Genomic DNA, 18662 nt, shown 5'->3' on the forward strand with positions numbered 1-18662 from the left:
CTCCACCTGAACGGCCTTGTGTTGCTGGGTGTTTGTGGTTGACTTGAACCCCCAATGGTGGGCTGCCTATGCCCCGGAGACTGAACTTGTAAGTGCTTTACTTACCGTATTAACCAACTTGTACTTACCTCCCCCAGGAACTGTTGAATTTTGCAGTGTCCACTTTTAAAATAGCTTATTGCCATTTTATGAAAAACTGTGTACATTACTGTTTTGATTCAAAGTCCTATATAAACCTATTCAAAGTACCTTACATTTAATGTACTTACCCACAATTTGAATCTGTGGTCTAAAATAAATTAAGAAAATAATATTTTTCTATATAAAAACCTATTGGCCTGGAGTTGTCATTGAGTGTCTGTTCTCATTTATTGCCTGTGTGTGTACAACAAATGCTTAACACTACCCTCTGATAAGCCTACCTGCTTAACCACACTACCACAAATAGAGCATTAGTATTATCTATTATTGCCTCTGTCAAGCCTATTGGGGAACCCCTGTACCCTGTGCACACTATCTCTCACTTTGCGATAGTATACACAGAGCCAGCTTCCTACACCATGCCATACTGGACAAGAGCACATGCATATAACATGAAACTGTAGTATTTGAGAATACTCACCATTAAGCATTATGTTTGTCTGGTATGAAATGTTAAACAGCAATAAAGTATGGTATAATTTATGACTAATTGGTCAGCAAAATAAAAGTATTTTTCTTAAAAACAAGCATTGGCAATGCAAATAGGAGTGCCCTAAAACTCAGTATAACTCACTAAAAGTGAGTAAATTGGGAGATTAGGCAGTCATTAACCCATAATACTTTGTGCAGCAGTGACCAGCAGGCGGCCCTCACCCTTGCCCTTGCCCAGTCAGTGGCTGGCCCGAGAAGCCCTCCTGTGCCCTGCCTGCAACGTCTGAGTGACCCCCGGGTCCCTCGATTGATTTCAATTACAAACCTGACGCCTTGTTTGTCCACTGCACTGTGCCGCCCCTGTGCCGCTGAGGATGTGCTTTGTGTGCCTACTTGGGACCCCTGTGCTCTACTAACCCCCCGGTCTGCTCCCCGAGGACGCAGGTACTTACCTGCCAGCAGACTGGAACCGGAGCACCCCCTGTCTCTATAGGCGTCTTTGTTATTTGGGCCCCTCTTTGACCTCTCCACCTGAACGGCCTTGTGTTGCTGGTGCTGGGTGTTTGTGGTTGACTTGAACCCCCAATGGTGGGCTGCCTATGCCCCGGAGACTGAACTTGTAAGTGCTTTACTTACCGTATTAACCAACTTGTACTTACCTCCCCCAGGAACTGTTGAATTTTGCAGTGTCCACTTTTAAAATAGCTTATTGCCATTTTATGAAAAACTGTGTACATTACTGTTTTGATTCAAAGTCCTATATAAACCTATTCAAAGTACCTTACATTTAATGTACTTACCCACAATTTGAATCTGTGGTCTAAAATAAATTAAGAAAATAATATTTTTCTATATAAAAACCTATTGGCCTGGAGTTGTCATTGAGTGTGTGTTCTCATTTATTGCCTGTGTGTGTACAACAAATGCTTAACACTACCCTCTGATAAGCCTACCTGCTTAACCACACTACCACAAATGAGAGCGTTAGTATTATCTATTATTGCCTCTGTCAAGCCTATTGGGGAAGCCCTGGACCCTGTGCACACTATCTCTCACTTTGCGATAGTATACACAGAGCCAGCTTCCTACATAATGCCATACTGGACAAGAGCACATGCATATAACATGAAACTGTAGTATTTGAGAATACTCACCATTAAATATTATGTTTGTCTGGTATGAAATATTAAACAGCAATAAAGTATGGTATAATTTATGACTAATTGGTCAGCAAAATAAAAGTATGTTTCTTAAAAACAAGCATTGGCAATGCAAATAGGAGTGCCCTAAAACTCAGTATAACCCACTAAAAGTGAGTAAATTGGGAGATTAGGCAGTCTTTAACCCATAATACTTTCACTGTGTCATTCATTGTTGTATTTTTTTTATGTTTTAATCAACACAGTGATTCATTCTTGCATTCAGCAACTCACTTATTCCCAATAAAACACACAAATTCAACAAGCGTATGCAAGACAAATTTAAAGAGAAAATATTGAAACCTAAACATGGTGGGCTAATATGTGCAATAAAAACTAAGTAAAAAATTAAACATAGTAGTGTCAGCCATCTTCGAACTGTATTCTGTATTGTATTGTATTGCAACATTGATATAGTGCTTAATAATCCTCTGTAGGGCGCTAATGAGCTTGACTTCATGGGTGGCACATCACACAATCAAGTATTTGTAGTTGGAAGTGTGATCCTATGTTAGGATTGTTTCCAAGTTGTGCATGATTACCACTGAGGTGTGGTTATTGTGTTATGTGTCACACCACTTAGCAGTGTGATGCATATAGAAGTCTGAGAGACAGGCGCACAGTTTATGGTTAACTTTAAGCAGCAGTTTGATCAGGTCTGTGGGTCCTTTAAGGTACTTTTTCAGATCTTAGCCAATTTATCCGATCACTTCACTGGAGTGTCCACTCTGAAATAATTTAAAGTTTATGGTCCTGAGAATGCATAGGTTGGAGCGAAACTGTAGGGGAGATCTGCTGGGGTAAACTTTTGTAAATTTCATTCCATTTCTGCTCGTCATAGTGAAAAGTAAAGAAGCGGTCATAGTATGTAACTTTTTTTATTTTTTTTGCTGTGGACCATTACTTTCCTGGACAATGGATGTAATCCATAATAGTTTTGCTTATGTGAGTATGAAAGTGTCTAAAATTATAATGAATTATTAGGCATCTTCAGTAAACTACAATCAACTTGAACACTGTTATTAAAAAATAAATCTCTAGGTAGTACTGTCGCTGACAATTGTCACCTGAACAGTATCCTTCTTCTTGGTTAGGTGAGACTGTAATTAAACATCTGTGACCTTCCCGAAAATAATCTTGAATTCCTTACAGATAGGATTTTTCCCAGGCAGAGGGATGGAGATCACTCTCATACTGACTATGGAAACGTAAGGGCTGTTGTGGATGATGGGGACATGCCAGTTGTAATCTCTTTAAATATGTCTATGGCAATTGGTACCATGGGCTATTCTAGCCTCAACACCAGACTTGAGGAAATCAGAGTAGATTACTCTCTTGCTGCTTGGTTCTTACATTTCCCAAGAGTCACTGAGACTCTGAAAGGGTGAAACCAGCCTGGGGTTGGTTGCAGTCCCGTTCACAGGGGACAGGGCCTGGTAACTTTAGTTCCACTGTTTCTATTGCAGAAGGTCCGAGACTGGAATCTGTATGGCCTGTGGGAATGGGCAAACACATTACACACTCATATGTGGCCCTGGCCGATTATCAGCGACTGGGATATTTTGAATGTCATTCAGGGAGTTGGCTTGGAGCAAATGGTGAAAAAATTACAAAAAGTAGGACTGTAGTGGGCAGAAGCTCTGGCAGTTTATAAAGTAATCGGAGCCAGGCTATGTACAAGATGGAGTGCACACTTGTGGGATCGCCTGAAAGAGTATACACATGAACATGTTGTGTAACACAGAATGGAGCTGGATCGTGAAGGTATTTAAATGATGAATGTCCCGCAATCCACAGAGACAAACTGTTGCATAGATACCTACAGTTAGGGTTGTTGAAAGTTCTAGGCTTTGTAAAGTCACAAACTTTCTTTTAAACATTTCCAGCTTTTAAACAACATAACAACATGACAAATGGGGACAAAATAGGGTCCCTGCACTGCAGGGGGGTTGTTTGCTTTCAGCAACCAATACAATTGTTTGCAGCAACACCACGTACCTCACCTCTCATTTCGGTTCTATCACAACCTTCAAGGAGCGACATCTGGTTACTGAGAATGGAAGTTTCAATGCAACCAGGCAGTGGCTGTTGTGCCTTCTTGCTGACAAACACAGCTAGGGCTGATTCTGTCTGTCTGACATGTTGTGTGGGACTTGGGACAGCAGGGAATGCGTAAGGTAAACTACAACTATGCACAGGTGAAATTGTGAAACTTGGTACTCCTTCGCAAAGTGTGAAGTTCTCCAGCTCCATGTGTATTGCTTCACTACCGCGCCTACCCACAATGTGTACATTCCAGACAGAAAGTAGACTTTAGCGCAAGCGTATTAATGCAATGATTCACCAAGCCACTAAATGTTTCAGCACTCTTCAACATTAGCACCATCACCCATGGCCACATTACTCATCAACACCCTGACCGTGCCCATAGTCTAGGACGCTTCCAGCGACAGCAACCAGGAGACCAAATGCAGAATAAATTCAGGGATTTGGCAGTAGACAGGAGTATACAATACATGCAAGAGAATCATTAACCTCAAGAAACAATGTTCTAGATTTTGCTGCATCAGACTATGTATCTGTACAAATATCAGTGTGCTGTGTGCATGTCTTTCTTGCAGATCTCTCAGTGTGTGTGTTCAATGTCTCTATATAGACTTGGTTTGAGGCACTGCCTAAGCATAGGTTTAGTGAAAATCTGTCTCCATTCCATCGTTCCCTTCCACATCCGTCAGTGGTGACTGACCTCAATAACAGTGGCATATCGAGGCGTTATGACAAGGTTGTGGTGAATAATATGTGTAACATTGTTGGCGTGGAAGCAATGCAAGATCTTCATAAGGAACATTACCTGGCACCTGAGCCCTGGAGAATTCTTATATGACAAAAGCAGAGAGTTAGAGCAAGGTACTTTTTAGGTTGAGGTTTAAGGTTACGAAAAACATGTAGTGGGCTTACCAAGAACATACTTGGTCCTAGAGCCCACCTGCTGCTTACCATTAGTTCACTTTCCTGTCACTCTAATTTTCCTGCTTCCCATTTGTGTCCCAGCTTGTCAATCCTCTGCTTGTTCCTCCTGTGGGGCATAACCTCTTGTTGAGATGGAAAAGACCATCACATGGTGAAGAACGCACACCGTTGAAATCCCCAGTTGCAATGATTTCTGGATCCCTGGTTTTGATTTTGTTAGTCAAGCATGAACATGGATCATGTGTGCTTGCCATAACACTGTGTACTGAAACAACTAAGGGATGGAGTTGAAACTACTGTTGCCTTTGCATCTCGTAGTTTGGTGGTGTGGTATTGTGTTTATTTCTAGAACAATATTGTAAGTTGTATTTTGTTATAGTATTTCAATGTAGAGTTGTATTTTATGTTTTAGGAGTATTTGTCTTATTTATGATCTATGTGGTATCTCCCAGCTTCACCTGTCGCATTTGGTATCCTCCTCAGCTGGACAGCATTCCGTGCTGGACAGTTGATGGGGCTGGAGGTTTGAGTGAAGACTGGGGTTCCTGTTTTATAATTTAAGAAAGATAACTGAAAATAAATTGGATTTAATCTTTCATTTGCGTGGACCTACTCTCATCTTGAAGACTGATACTACATTTTGGCGACGAGCTGGCGAACTGCATCCTACAACAGGAACTCTAGTTCATTTTGGTCCTGGTATTGTTGGATTCTTACATAATAATAATTTTCTTTTGTACTATACTTCCTCTCTGTTCTTCTTTTACCTGTGCCTTCGTTTATATTAACATCTCTTTGTTCATTTCAATTTCTTTTTCCTTTTCCTATTTATTTTCCATATCTCTTTTGTGTATCATTCAATTACTGTAGCTACATATATTTTATTTGTTCCACGTGTTATTCCTCCGTTCTCCGTTTATCTGTTTTTCTTATTACTGAAATTCAAATGTTTTATTAAACGCGTTTCATTTTGTTGCTCTGCCGCAAGTATGTCGCTTAGCTGCTAGAGACGTGTCATGTTTGTTTAACTCTGCGCACGTGTTCGTGCCTGCAGAGTAAACACTCTGGCCCTTGTGCGTTGTTTGATTCTGGGTGCTTGGCGACGCATGCGTCACTACGTAGCAACGCGGGACGCTAAGCCGCTAAAGTAAGCCTTTGGGTCCTCGTGCGTTGTTTGGCCCTGGTTGCTTGGCGACCCACCCATCGCTTCTTAGCAACGCAGGACGCTTACATTCCGTGGCTTCATTTCTTTAAAATTTCTCGTGCGCGTGTGTCAAATTACCATTAGTTTCAGATGTGATCTTCTGAATTCAGACACATATATGTTAATTAGAACTAATTGAGCAATTTTAATTGTCTCCTATGTTACATTTGTATCCTTATTTTCAATTGTTTTTTTTCAAACTCAAACACTAACAATAATCCTTTATAGTGATACTAAAACCTTATTTCTGTTTTTAGTGGATTGTTAACTGTATTACAGTACAATTTTGTATTGTTTAAAAATTAAGAATATTATTCTATTATTTGTTAGTGTTTTCAGCTTCTTTGTAAATCTTCGGCACCTTATTTTTTTTTTCTTCTTTTTTTTCTCTTAGTCACTTTCTGGTTCGTTTTTTTTCTTTTATTTTTCTTTGTTATTTTAGTTCTCTCTTACAATATACTCTCTGTATATGATATTCTTATCATTTTTCTCCTTTCATTATGCAAAATATCTCTCCTCCTCCTTTCTTCTTATCCTCTCCGGGTGAACCAACAATTCCTTGGCCAAAATGGAAAAAAGTTTTCCTAACATATTTAAAAGTTTGCGGTACAAACTTATCAATTGAAAGGAAAACGTCACTTCTCCAACACTGTTTAGGTGCGGAAGGGCAGGAAATATTGGAGACATTACCTGCAGTGTCAAGTTTGGATGGAGCAGTTGGTGATGCTCCCTTGAATGACTTTGATGAAACCCTTCTTCGTCTTGACACACATTTCTTACCCAAAGTCTCTATTCTTTTACAAAGGTTTTATTTTGGAAAAAGCAAACAGATGGATGAAGAATCAATCGAAGATTATATAACGAAACTTCGCAAATTAGCTTCTCTGTGCAACTTTGGTGCTAATATAGAGGAACGCTTACGAGACCAATTTATGTTAGAATGCAAATCTGATAAAATCAGGGAAGCTCTGTGGTCGAGAAGTGATCCGTCTCTCGATGAAGTAATGAAAGTTGCAAAACAAATTGAGCATTCTCAATCCTGTATTGAAACGTTGAAGAATTCAAAAGTTTCTTCTTCTTTAAACAAAATAGATTCCAAACCTAAAACCTCTGTAAATATAAGGAACAAAACTAAAACATTTTGTTTTAGATGTGGTTCACCTTCACATTTAGCGAACTTTAAAGACTGTCCAGCTATCCAAGTTGTATGCAATAAATGCAACAAAAAGGGTCATTTCGCTAAATGTTGCAAGTCTGTTAACAAGAACAATGCAAAAATTAATGAAGTTACGGATGACAACGATAATCAACCTTTCATTCTACAAATAGTGAATGATGTTAATTGCGTCTCCACAATTCATTGTGACTACCCAAAAGATCTTGTATTGATTAATGAAATTCCTGTCACTATGATGATGGATTCTGGTGCAAAGTTATCTCTAGTGTCTGTACAAGATTATGTGACACTTTTTGAAGGCAAAGTTGATCTTCTAACACCTGATGTTTTGCCTTTCTCGTATGGTGGCAAACCTATTGAATTAAAAGGATATTTCAAAGCGAAGATTTGTTTCAAAGACAGTGAAATAATTGGGAAAATATATGTTCCTGTAGTCGGAGATACCATTTTAAGTTGGCCCCATCAGAAAGAATTGGGAATAGTTTTGAATCCTAATGCTGTTCCGCAAGTTATGGTCCAAGAAGTATCTGATCTTGAACGACAATTGTGGAATGAATACCCGGAGGTATTTAATTCCAATGTAGGATGTGTAAAAGGCTACATGCATCAGATTGTTTTGAAGAAAGACGCTCAACCCATAGCTTCCAAAGTGCGGAATATTCCCATAAGTTTAAGAGGAAAAGTGAAGCAAGAACTTGAAAGACTTAAAGACAGTGGGATTATTCAAGAAGTAGAGGCAGCACAATGGATAGCTCCTATAGTAGTTGCGACCAAACCGTCTGGAGACATTAGACTGTGTATTGATCTACGCAACTTGAACAAAGAAGTGGTGGAAGACAGGTTTCCGCTACCGAACATCAATGAAATGATAAGTACATTAGGAGATGCAAAGGTTTTTTCCACTCTTGATCTTACTTCTGCGTACCATCAAGTACAACTGACTGAAGACTCTAAACTTCTTACCTCTTTTATCACTCCGTTTGGAGTTTTCAAATTCAATCGTATGCCCTTTGGTTTGTGTTCAGCAGCGGCTGTTTTTCAAAGATTAATGCAAAAAATGTTAGGGGGTATGAAGGGGGTGTGTTTTTTCCAAGATGATGTTCTTGTATTCACTAACACTCAAGAAGAGCATGTTAAGAAACTGAGAAGTGTACTTTCGTTGTTCAAAGCCAAAGGTATCACACTGAAAAGAGAAAAGTGTAAATTTGGCCAGTCTCAAATAACATATTTAGGACATGTTATATCAAGAGAGGGTATTAGGCCAAAAAATGACTTAGTACATACTATTATGAGTTTATCCACTCCAAGTTGTAAGAAAGATATTCAAGTTTTTTTGGGTATGGCAGAATTCTATGCCAAGTACATACCGAATTTTGCTAAAAGATCAAACTCAATTAGATTTCTGCTCAAGAAGGGTAGTGAGTTTATTTGGTCGAAAGAGTGTGAGATGGAATTTCAGGATCTTAAGGAAGCCCTGAATTCTGCTCAATCTCTAAGTAGCTTTCAACCTAGTATTCCATGTTATCTTATTACTGATGCATCTGATAAAGGTTTAGGATGTGTACTGAAACAACTAAGGGATGGAGTTGAAACTACTGTTGCCTTTGCATCTCGTAGTTTACATGGTGCAGAATTTAATTATTCTACTATTGAGAAGGAAGCACTGGCAATTTATTGGGCTATTAAGAAGTTTAGGCAATTCCTTTGGGGAATTTCCTTTGAGGTACGATCTGATCATAAACCGTTGCAAGAGATTTTTAGGAAGAAAGGTTTAGACAATGTGTCTTCTCGCATCTGTAAATGGATAGTTGGACTCCAAGACTATCAATTTACGGTAAAATATGTTCCAGGTTGTGATAACAAGACAGCTGATTGCTTGTCTAGGTTGGTTGCGGATGATGTGTTTGATGAGCCTGATAGTTTGTCGTGGTGGACAGAGGATGAAATACAAGTTTGTGCCTTAACAGATGGGTGTGTCTCAGAAAGTGAATGGCGTGAGAAGTTAAGTAAAGATGAGGATCTCTCAAAGGTTATGCATTTGTTGTTATAAGGGGAATTGAAAAATTGTCACGATATTTCACTTTCTTCATACAAGAAGGTGTGGAATGAATTGTGGTTACATGAGGGCTTGTTACTAAGAGGTAACAAACTTGTCCCTCCGTCATCTCTACGTGATCAGCTTCTTGCTCTATCACACTCTGGTCATCCTGGTATAAGCAAAACTAAGGAAAGAATGAGGGCATTGTATTGGTGGCCAGGAATGGATATTGCTCTAGAAAGGAGAGTAAGAGATTGCCACGAATGCCTTTTGGCGGACAAGACACTTAAGGTGAGGACTCAACCGTTAATACTTAAACAAATACCAAATGAAGTTTGGGAAGAAGTTGCCATTGACATTATGGGACCTGTATCATCAAGGTCTAATTCTAAGTATATTATTGTATTAATGGATATGCTTTCTCGCTGGCCGGAAGTTTGCATAACCTCTGAGATTACTTCGGAGGTAGTTGTGAATTTTCTTTCCAAAGTCTTCAGCAGAGAGGGTAATCCTGCTACTATTCTGTCTGACAATGGTGTTCAATTTACCTCGAAATTTATGAGAGATTTTCTTTATTCTAGGGGAATTGTTCATAAAAAATGTGCACTTTGTCATCCAGAAACCAACGGCATGGTGGAACGGTTCAATAGGACATTGAAAGAAACTATACAGTTGGCTAAAGTAAATGGAGTTAGTTGGGAGAGTTGGGTAGAAGCAAAAGTTGAAGAGTACAGATTCACTCCACATTCCAGCACGGGTCAGACTCCTTTCTTATTGTTTAGAAAACGTGTGCCACATACTAAAATTGATCCTCCATGGCTTAAGAAACATCTTTCTTATGTTATAGATAGAGAGACTATTAAAAGCGACGCTAGGAGCGAGGATGAACGCCACCAACTAAAAAGAAAGGAAATCTATGATGTTCGTAATTCAGTGAAAAAAAATATTGTATGTGTTGGTGACAAAGTTAGAGTTAAATTACCTGGAACAAACAAGTCTAGCACATCTAGGTTCAGTTCAATATATGAAATTGTTAAAATATACAAAGGGGCTGTCAAACTTGGTGATGGGCGGATTTGGAACTTGAATAGAATTGTTGTGGTATAACTTGTGTGGGGAGGAGGGTGGTGTGGTATTGTGTTTATTTCTAGAACAATATTGTAAGTTGTATTTTGTTATAGTATTTCAATGTAGAGTTGTATTTTATGTTTTAGGAGTATTTGTCTTATTTATGATCTATGTGGTATCTCCCAGCTTCACCTGTCGCATTTGGTATCCTCCTCAGCTGGACAGCATTCCGTGCTGGACAGTTGATGGGGCTGGAGGTTTGAGTGAAGACTGGGGTTCCTGTTTTATAATTTAATAAAGATAACTGAAAATAAATTGGATTTCATCTTTCATTTGCGTGGACCTACTCTCATCATGAAGACTGATACTACACACTGGCTAGTCTCATGGATTGAGGTCTTTTTGGACTGAGACAGGTGCCCAAAGTTCTACCCCCATGGTGGTTAAAGGCTACTGCCTTTACCAGGAGTTAAACGGCATGAGCGCAGTGGTGGCAGCATGCTGTGCAATGATGAGTAGGATTGAACAGGCCTTTTAATCAGTATGACTAGATTGAGGCCTAGAGCCCTACTCCTTAAACGTTCTGCTGTTAGGTGCTTAACTTATCCTTGGCCTATATCAAGGTAGAATGTAGCGCTGTGCAGTGCATGTGTGGTTGCATGCATGTGCTGGGTGTATGTGTGTCTGTGAGTGGTACAATACGTGGAAGACTTTGGGTTTCATTTTGGGAGACCCAGAGCTGACTGGAGGATCATGGTGTGGTAGAGATTCCCCCGACAGATTTGTGGATTGCTGCCTCCCTGAGGGATCGGTGGGGCACACACTGGAGGAAGGAACAGCTAGGCTCTTCAGTACATTTCAAACAGAGGCTTTTTGATTCTGAAAGAGGTCACTGGAAAGGGGCCTGGACACATTTTAGGAAAGAGATGGGATGATAAGAGAATAATAAAGAAGAGAGTAGGGCCCTACAATGATCTTTGATGCACGTATCACTGTCCAGGTGTGAGCCTCTAGTCACTCCCATGGCCTATGATATAAAGCCATATTTGGAGTCACTCCTGCTGTCACAGACTTCTTTCTGCATGAAGGTCAGGACAGGAGTGGGCATGTCAAATCAGACGCCCAGCGCAAACTTCTAATATTCAAACACAAAATCACTTTTTTGTTTCTGGAAATGGAGTATATGAAGGGGAGCTAGAGGCCCATAAAAACTGTCAGCTGCCAAGCAGACATCTTGAATGTATGACAAGGATGAAAAGCTCTGCAAAACTTCAACCTGTAACTAGGACTGGGGGCTAAGGTCTGTCAGTCTCCCATCTGAGCGAGGGGACATCACTGATGGGAAACCAAGACCAACTATCCTGGAACCTGCCTCCTTGCCAAGACCAGTGTGCCCTGTGAGGAAATGGAGGGAGCAAGGTCTGGTGGGGCACCTTGGTGAGTGGATCATTGCAGCAAGTTGTGAGGAAGCAGCTGTTGCACCAATCAGGCCATTGCCTGTGTGCAGAAGCAAAACAGTAACCATCAATGTCAAAGAGGACAGCTGTGAAGTTCTGTGCTGCATCTTTCGGGCCATCACCCATGTGCAGGTTAAAGCCGGTGACCCAAATGCCAGGACGGCCCGCCATGAAGAGTGCATGACTGCCGTGCCAATCTTACCATAGACATTGTGCAGAGTAAGCTCAGAGACCCCGTATGCCATAGGGGGCTGCAGTGAACAGCAAGGGTCTTCACCTGGTTTTGCTGAGGCTGAGAGGCAAGGCTGATGCGATGACCTGCAAATGTCTCAAACACGACTAAAGCATCAGAACATTATCGATCGTCCACCCCTACCTTGGAGGAGGATCAGAAGAATGTCCACCCCTACAAGGGAAAGGATCCGAAGAACATATCTCATCATCATAGAAGAACAGCTTCTGCCCCTGCAAAGCTAAGGGTAATACTCATTGCCAGCAGCCACTTCAGACCTCCATGGTGTCCGAGTGTGTAATGCTCCTCGGCACTCCTTTAGAGCAAATTTGGTGAGAGTGGGTAAGACTGATCACAGAGTTGAAGGGTGCTAGATAATTTTTTCTGCTTCATAGTGCTATGCGAGCTGGAACGCTTTTGACTTTAGAAGACTCAGAGTGGCAGTTCTAAACTCTGAGGTCTACTTGGGCCTATCTAAATCTGTTACCAATAATGAGAAAGGTGGGACTCAGGGATAAGCTCATCTAACACTAGAGTACCTCAGAAGCACTTTGTCTATTTTTTGTGTATACTGTATTTTACTTTGTGTTTGTACATAAATTCTCCTTTTTGCATAAAAGCAAGTATTTGACTTGACAATCATTTAGTGCTATTGAATATATTTTGAGCTGTGAGCCTCTGTTCATCTCCTGCATCTACCTCCCACCCTGAGAATCTTTGCACTGCTCAACTCATCCTACTATTGAAAGTTAAGTGCGGAAGTGGTCATTAACCAAGTTGATCCGGATCCATAGTATGTCAAGTGCCTGGACACAGAGAGTAAAATGCCTAAAAACCTTTGGTTGGACCCATTAGCTCCTGCTTATTGCGTGGCCCACTGAACGGGGTTCTGACACCTCTTCACCATCAGTTGATCAACTGGCTTCTCTGCTTCCACTGCCTATTTTTCAAGCTACTTTTTTCTTTTTGGTTAAGCCCTTCACAAGAGTGCATGTCTGCCATCTCCATTTGTCTGTTTTACGTACCATCCTAATTGGCAAGTGTATACCTAAAACTGGGACCCCTTCACACTGTTCCACTTGAACCAGGCATGCCCAGATGCATGTCACCTTGCTAATTGTGCTGTTGGAAGCAGGCTACACCCAACTGACGAGCACCAATCAGGGCAAGACTGGTCATGGGTTGCAAGTGTTCTGGATCAGAGAGGACCTGGCTTGGCAGTTCAGCAAAGACAACTCCTATTGGAACAGAGTCAAGACTGATTTGCATATGGCTGGGTCTAAATTAGGATAGCTTGGTGGACAAGAGAATGATAGGTTGGAATGGCACCCTGAGTAATTGCCAGTGGTTAGACAAACTGCAAGCATTTTTTTTAATTTCTTTATTGATGTTTTAGTCTTATACATATACAGAGAGGTAATACAAAGGTCATAATTTGCATGTAACATGACATTACATTACAAGTGATATGAAGTACAGTCTGCCTCACGATGGATTCTGGACATCAGTTCAAGGCCACCATAACAAAGTGGCAATATGTATACCTGGGGAAAGAAAGTCTTGACTCAGCCGATTAATACCAAGATCTGCCAATTAAAGAAATTGCAATACAACAATAATATCCTTGAATAACATTACAACTTTGCAGAACAAACTAATAAGCATCTGTGTGGATCAAATAATTTGAGAGACTATGGCCCTCATTACAACCCTGGCGGTCAAAGACCGCCAGGGCTGTTCTGGAGTTTGTACCGCCAACAGGCTGGTGGTACAAACTCGGGCATTATGACTGTGGCGAAAGTGCCGCGGTCGCACCGCCGGGACCGGCGGTTTCCCGACACTTTTGTCCCAGCTGATTTAATCCTCCAGGCCAGCGTTGCTTGCAGTGCTGCCCAGGGGATTACGAGTCCCACGCCTGCCAGCCTTTTCATGGCGGTATGAACCGCCATGAAAGGCTGGTGGCAAAGGGAATCGCGGGCCCTCTGCCACGGCCCCATGGAGCTTTTCACTGTCTGCATAGCAGCGGCCGCGCAGCGGTTTCAACTTGGCGGGCGGCGCTTGCCGCCCACCAAAGTTGAAATGAGGGCCTATATCTTATCATCTATGGAGTCCGGTGTAGAAAAAGAAGGGAGGGGGAGAGCGAGGGTAAAGGATATATCTGTACGGAGTCCCATTAAGTAAGGGAACGGGAGGATGCAAGGAAGGGAAGTGTACGGCCCGTGCGACATTAAGGTGTATGTTTTCGGGTTAGGTCAGCACTCCTCATTGACATCATGTTCGGCAACTCAGACCTATTCTGAGTATCAAGTGGGCGCCCCAACATAGCACCCTCCACTAGTGCCAGGCTATCTCAGGTGAGTTTATCTTATGGGATATGCGTTGTATGTATCCGACCCAGGCTGCAATGTAAGTTGTAGGCCCTTGTAAACTGCGGCAACAAATCATTGCCTCATCTACTGCCCATTTGTGAGTTTTTCTCAGCCAAGTATTTACTGTAGGGTGGTGTGGGGCCTTCCACTGCATTGCGATAAGGCGTTTGTATAATATAGTCGCTAGATCAGTGAGTTTCAGGTAGTGCTTATTATGTTTAGTGCTCAATACGATTCTCAGCGGACAAACCAGCGGATTTGGGGGATATGGACCTCCACAATGTCTGATATCAGTTCTATTACCTGGTCCCATGCGCGTCGCAGTGGAGGACACTCCCAAACCATGTGAATAAGTGTTGCACCATGTAAATTACATCTAGGACATTTGGGATGTGTTGCTGGAAACATCTTGCTGAGGTGTGAGATAAGTAACTGCAAGCATTAATCCCATCATCTTTTGTGTTTTTGATGTACCACCCAAAGTAGCAAAGTCAGGATGTGTGTCCTGTGATCACTGTGCCACTGTAACCAGGCTTCACTAGAGCGATGCCCCAATCAGAGCAAAACCGGCATTAAGTTACTTGATTTCTGGTCTGAGAGAATCTAAGCTGTCAGTTCAGGCTGGACTGGTAGTGGAACAGGTTCAAGACTGATTTACATATGGCTGGGTCCAAACTGAGGTGGCATGGTGGGCAAAAAACAATGGGTTGCAGTGCCACCCCAAGCAATTGCCAGTTGTTGAACAAATTACAAGAATTTCTCCCATCACTTTTTGTGTGTTTGATGTACCACATTCAGTGGCAAGGGTATGCCCAGACATGGATCTGGCACTCACTGTGCTACTAACCCAACTGGCGAGCTCCTATCAAGGTGAAACCGGTGTTGGGTTGCTTGTATTCAGGTTCAGGGAGGACCAGGCCTGGCACCTGGACGGGAGTATTCCTAATGAGCAGGGTCAGAGGTTGGATAAATTACAAGCAATCCTCCCTTCATCCTTTTTGCCTTGACTTACCGCACCAAGTAGCAAAGGTATGCACAGACATGTGTCCATCACTCACTGTACCATTTGAAGCAGGTTACATCTGACGGACGACCACCAACCAGGGAAAATCAGTCACGGTTGCTAGCTTTTTGGTTCAGCAAGGACCTGGCCTGGCTGTTCGGGCTAGGCTGTTCCTATTGGAGCAGGATCAAGACTGACTTGGATATGACTGGGTCCAAATTGAGATGGAATGGAGGGCAACAGAATGACTGGTTGGAATTCTACTCTGTGTGATTGCCAGTGTTTAGACAAACTGCGAGCATTTCACCTTTTGTATGTTTGATGTACCTACCTAAGTAGCAAGTGTATGCCCAGACGTGGATCTCATACTCACTGTGCCACTGGAACCAGGTTACACCAGACTGGTACTCCAATCAGGGCAAAATCAGACTTGGGTTGCTTCTGTTCTCATTCAGGAAGGACCTAGCCTGTCAGCTTGGGCTGGACTGTTCATACTGAACAGACTTAAGACTGAAGCAGACTTAAGACTGGTTTGCATATGGCTAGGCCCAAAATTAAGTGACATGGTGGGCAAAAGAACAATAGGATAGAATCCAAACATGAGCAAATGGCACTGTGACCAATTGCCATTGGTTAGACAAATTGCAAACATTTCTCCCATTACCTTTTGTGCGTTTGATGTACCATCCTAAGCAGCAAGTGTAGGATGTGGGCCCTATGATCACTGTGCCACTGGAACCAGGCTACACCAGACTGGTGCCCCAATCAGAACAAAACTGGTAATGAGTTGCTTGTTTTACGGTTCAGAGAGGATCTAATCTGTCAGTCTAGGCTGGTCTATTCGTGTGGGAACACGTCAGGTACAAGACTGATTTACATACGGCTGGGTCCAAACTGAAGTGGCATGGTGGGCAAAAGAACAGTGGTATACAATCTGACCCCGAGTGATTGTCAGTGGTTAGACAAACTGCAAGCATTCCTTCCATAGCCTTCACATATTCATTCACCAGTGCCAGGATACTCCTTCAGGAGGGATAGTTGTACTTTGTAAGACTCCTTAAAATAAAGTGTTTTCCAGCTGTCTATCTCTTGTACTTCTCTCCCCTTGAACTCCATGTTGCTCACTGTCACCGGTGTGCTTCTCCCTGCATCCCCCCATGTTACTTTCTCTCTCATTTCCTCCCCCTTGCTTTCTCATCTGTATACTTCCCCCCACCTGTTCCACCTTGCTTTTCCAGATGTTTCTTCTTCTCCTCACCCCCACCTTGCATGTTACTTCCGTTCCCTGCTCTCCGTCAGTGCTTAATTTGTAAATAAAATGGTGCCGGTGCCCAAACCATCCTTTTAAAAACACGGCTCCTGCAATTAAATGTGTGAATATGGAATACTGAGGCGGCGTAATCCTGAAGACATCTAGGGCCTCTGCAATCCATTTACAGCCACTCCCTGCCCCTTCACCTCACTCTTGCAGCTTTCCGCTTTCTCCCTTTGTGAAGCTTTTTCGTTTTTCCCTTCATCCGTCTTTCCTGTATGTGTCTTTTGCTCACAGCAAATGCTTGAGGCCGAAGAATAAGCTCCTGCCCTCAAAAATAAGTGCCGGTGCTCAGCACCGGAAACAACAAGCACAAATTAAGCACTGCTCTCTTTGTTGCTTACCCCCATTCACACCCAACTTCTATGTCGCCGCTTGATTCTCCTCCCCATCCCCACCCTCTCTGTTAATTCCACCCCTGCCCTCCAAATTGCTTCCCTTCACCCACACCCTCCTTCTCTGTCACCAGTTGCTTCTCCTCTCCAACCCACCCTACCTCCTGCTCCTGGCCCCCACCTTCTGTGTTACTTCCCCCATCTGCTCCCTTATTCTCTGTTACCCACACCACTGCGTTGCTTCCCCCACTGTGCTGCCCCACCTGGTCACTTAGCATTTCTCCGCACCCTGAGCCCTGGCACAGTAAGCATTGTGTCCACACCTACACCCCTACTAAATGACACATCCGACCACGTCATAGGCTTTTATTGACTTATTTGCAATGCTGCTCAGCATAGGGGATGCTCGACAGCATGGCCAAAAAACGTTGACAAAGCCAATAAGTCTCAAAGGCAAGACCTAATGGCTTTCCTAGTGCTCGTTCGTGGGCTAGGAATTAACCATTTGCTACTGATCTGTAAGGTGCTAGGTCTGATTAATCAAGTGCTTGCTTGTTCAGTATTGGCTCGTTTTGCAAGTTTTCTGTTTGTTTTCGGAGAACTCTATGGTTGAAAGGGAGGAGTTAATAGTTGTATTGTTTGGAATAATAGCAGGGCATGTTGAGGTACATAGGTCAGTCGCGATCCCATGGTAGAGCTAGACTTAATTCAATTAGTACTTTCTTTAAGGAGAGTTTGCTTAACAAGTTTTGTTTCAATCGGTTTAGAACTTGGAATATCCACTAAAGAGGTGTCATTGTTTTTTTCTGAATTGAAAATGAGAGAGCTGGCTGGTAACGTTTTCAATGAAATGATCAGTCAACAAGTTGCACGGTTCCTGAGAGTAACCCTCGTTGGACGTGCAGTCCTGGCTTTAGAACCCAGAAATGATATTAAAAAACGTCATAGTTTGGAATGGTGTGAGCCAAATTTGTTATGACGAGGGTGATTTCTTGACTTTCGTGATAGTTGCTTTTTATATTCAAAACTTCATCATTAGTTTATGGTTCACATTTACACCATGTGTTTTCCACCACTGTCTTTCAAAAATGATGTTAGTAGTTATACACCTGTGTTGTGCCAGCCCACCTTCCAATGGTATTGCCCATTTCATAAGACTTTGCGGGGACCAACTCTGTTGAAAACCTCCTAGAGCCAATGGTAGAACAGGTTACTAGTCATCAGTGGTACAGCAGCCATTCAGAAGACACCTCTACCGGAAATGAGTTTCCTGATATTATATTAGGTTATGTTATGCTATGGTAATCTATTATATGTTACACTGTGTTGCTAGCACGTAAAGTACTTGACTGCTCTATTTTGTGTTGCAATAAAAGTACATGTTCACAAATATGAATATGAAATAAACATGTTAAGGGACATGTGAGTGACCTTCTATATCCCACTCGTGGCTTGTCCAGTGGTTGTATAGGTAGTGTAATGTGTGTTCATCTGGAAATATGTAAACATGCCAGCCATGCCGATAAGAGACCCATTATATTATATAACAACATTTAGGTACAATAGGGTATGTGATTACAATTGTTCCGACCGAAGCCCCATGTGAAGTGCCTCTCTTGCAACATGTGTTTGTGCAGGTTTCTATGCTGGAAGCCATTCACTATC

Source organism: Pleurodeles waltl, chromosome 7 (genome assembly GCF_031143425.1).
Source record: "Pleurodeles waltl isolate 20211129_DDA chromosome 7, aPleWal1.hap1.20221129, whole genome shotgun sequence".
In the NCBI taxonomy this organism is placed as follows: domain Eukaryota; kingdom Metazoa; phylum Chordata; class Amphibia; order Caudata; family Salamandridae; genus Pleurodeles; species Pleurodeles waltl.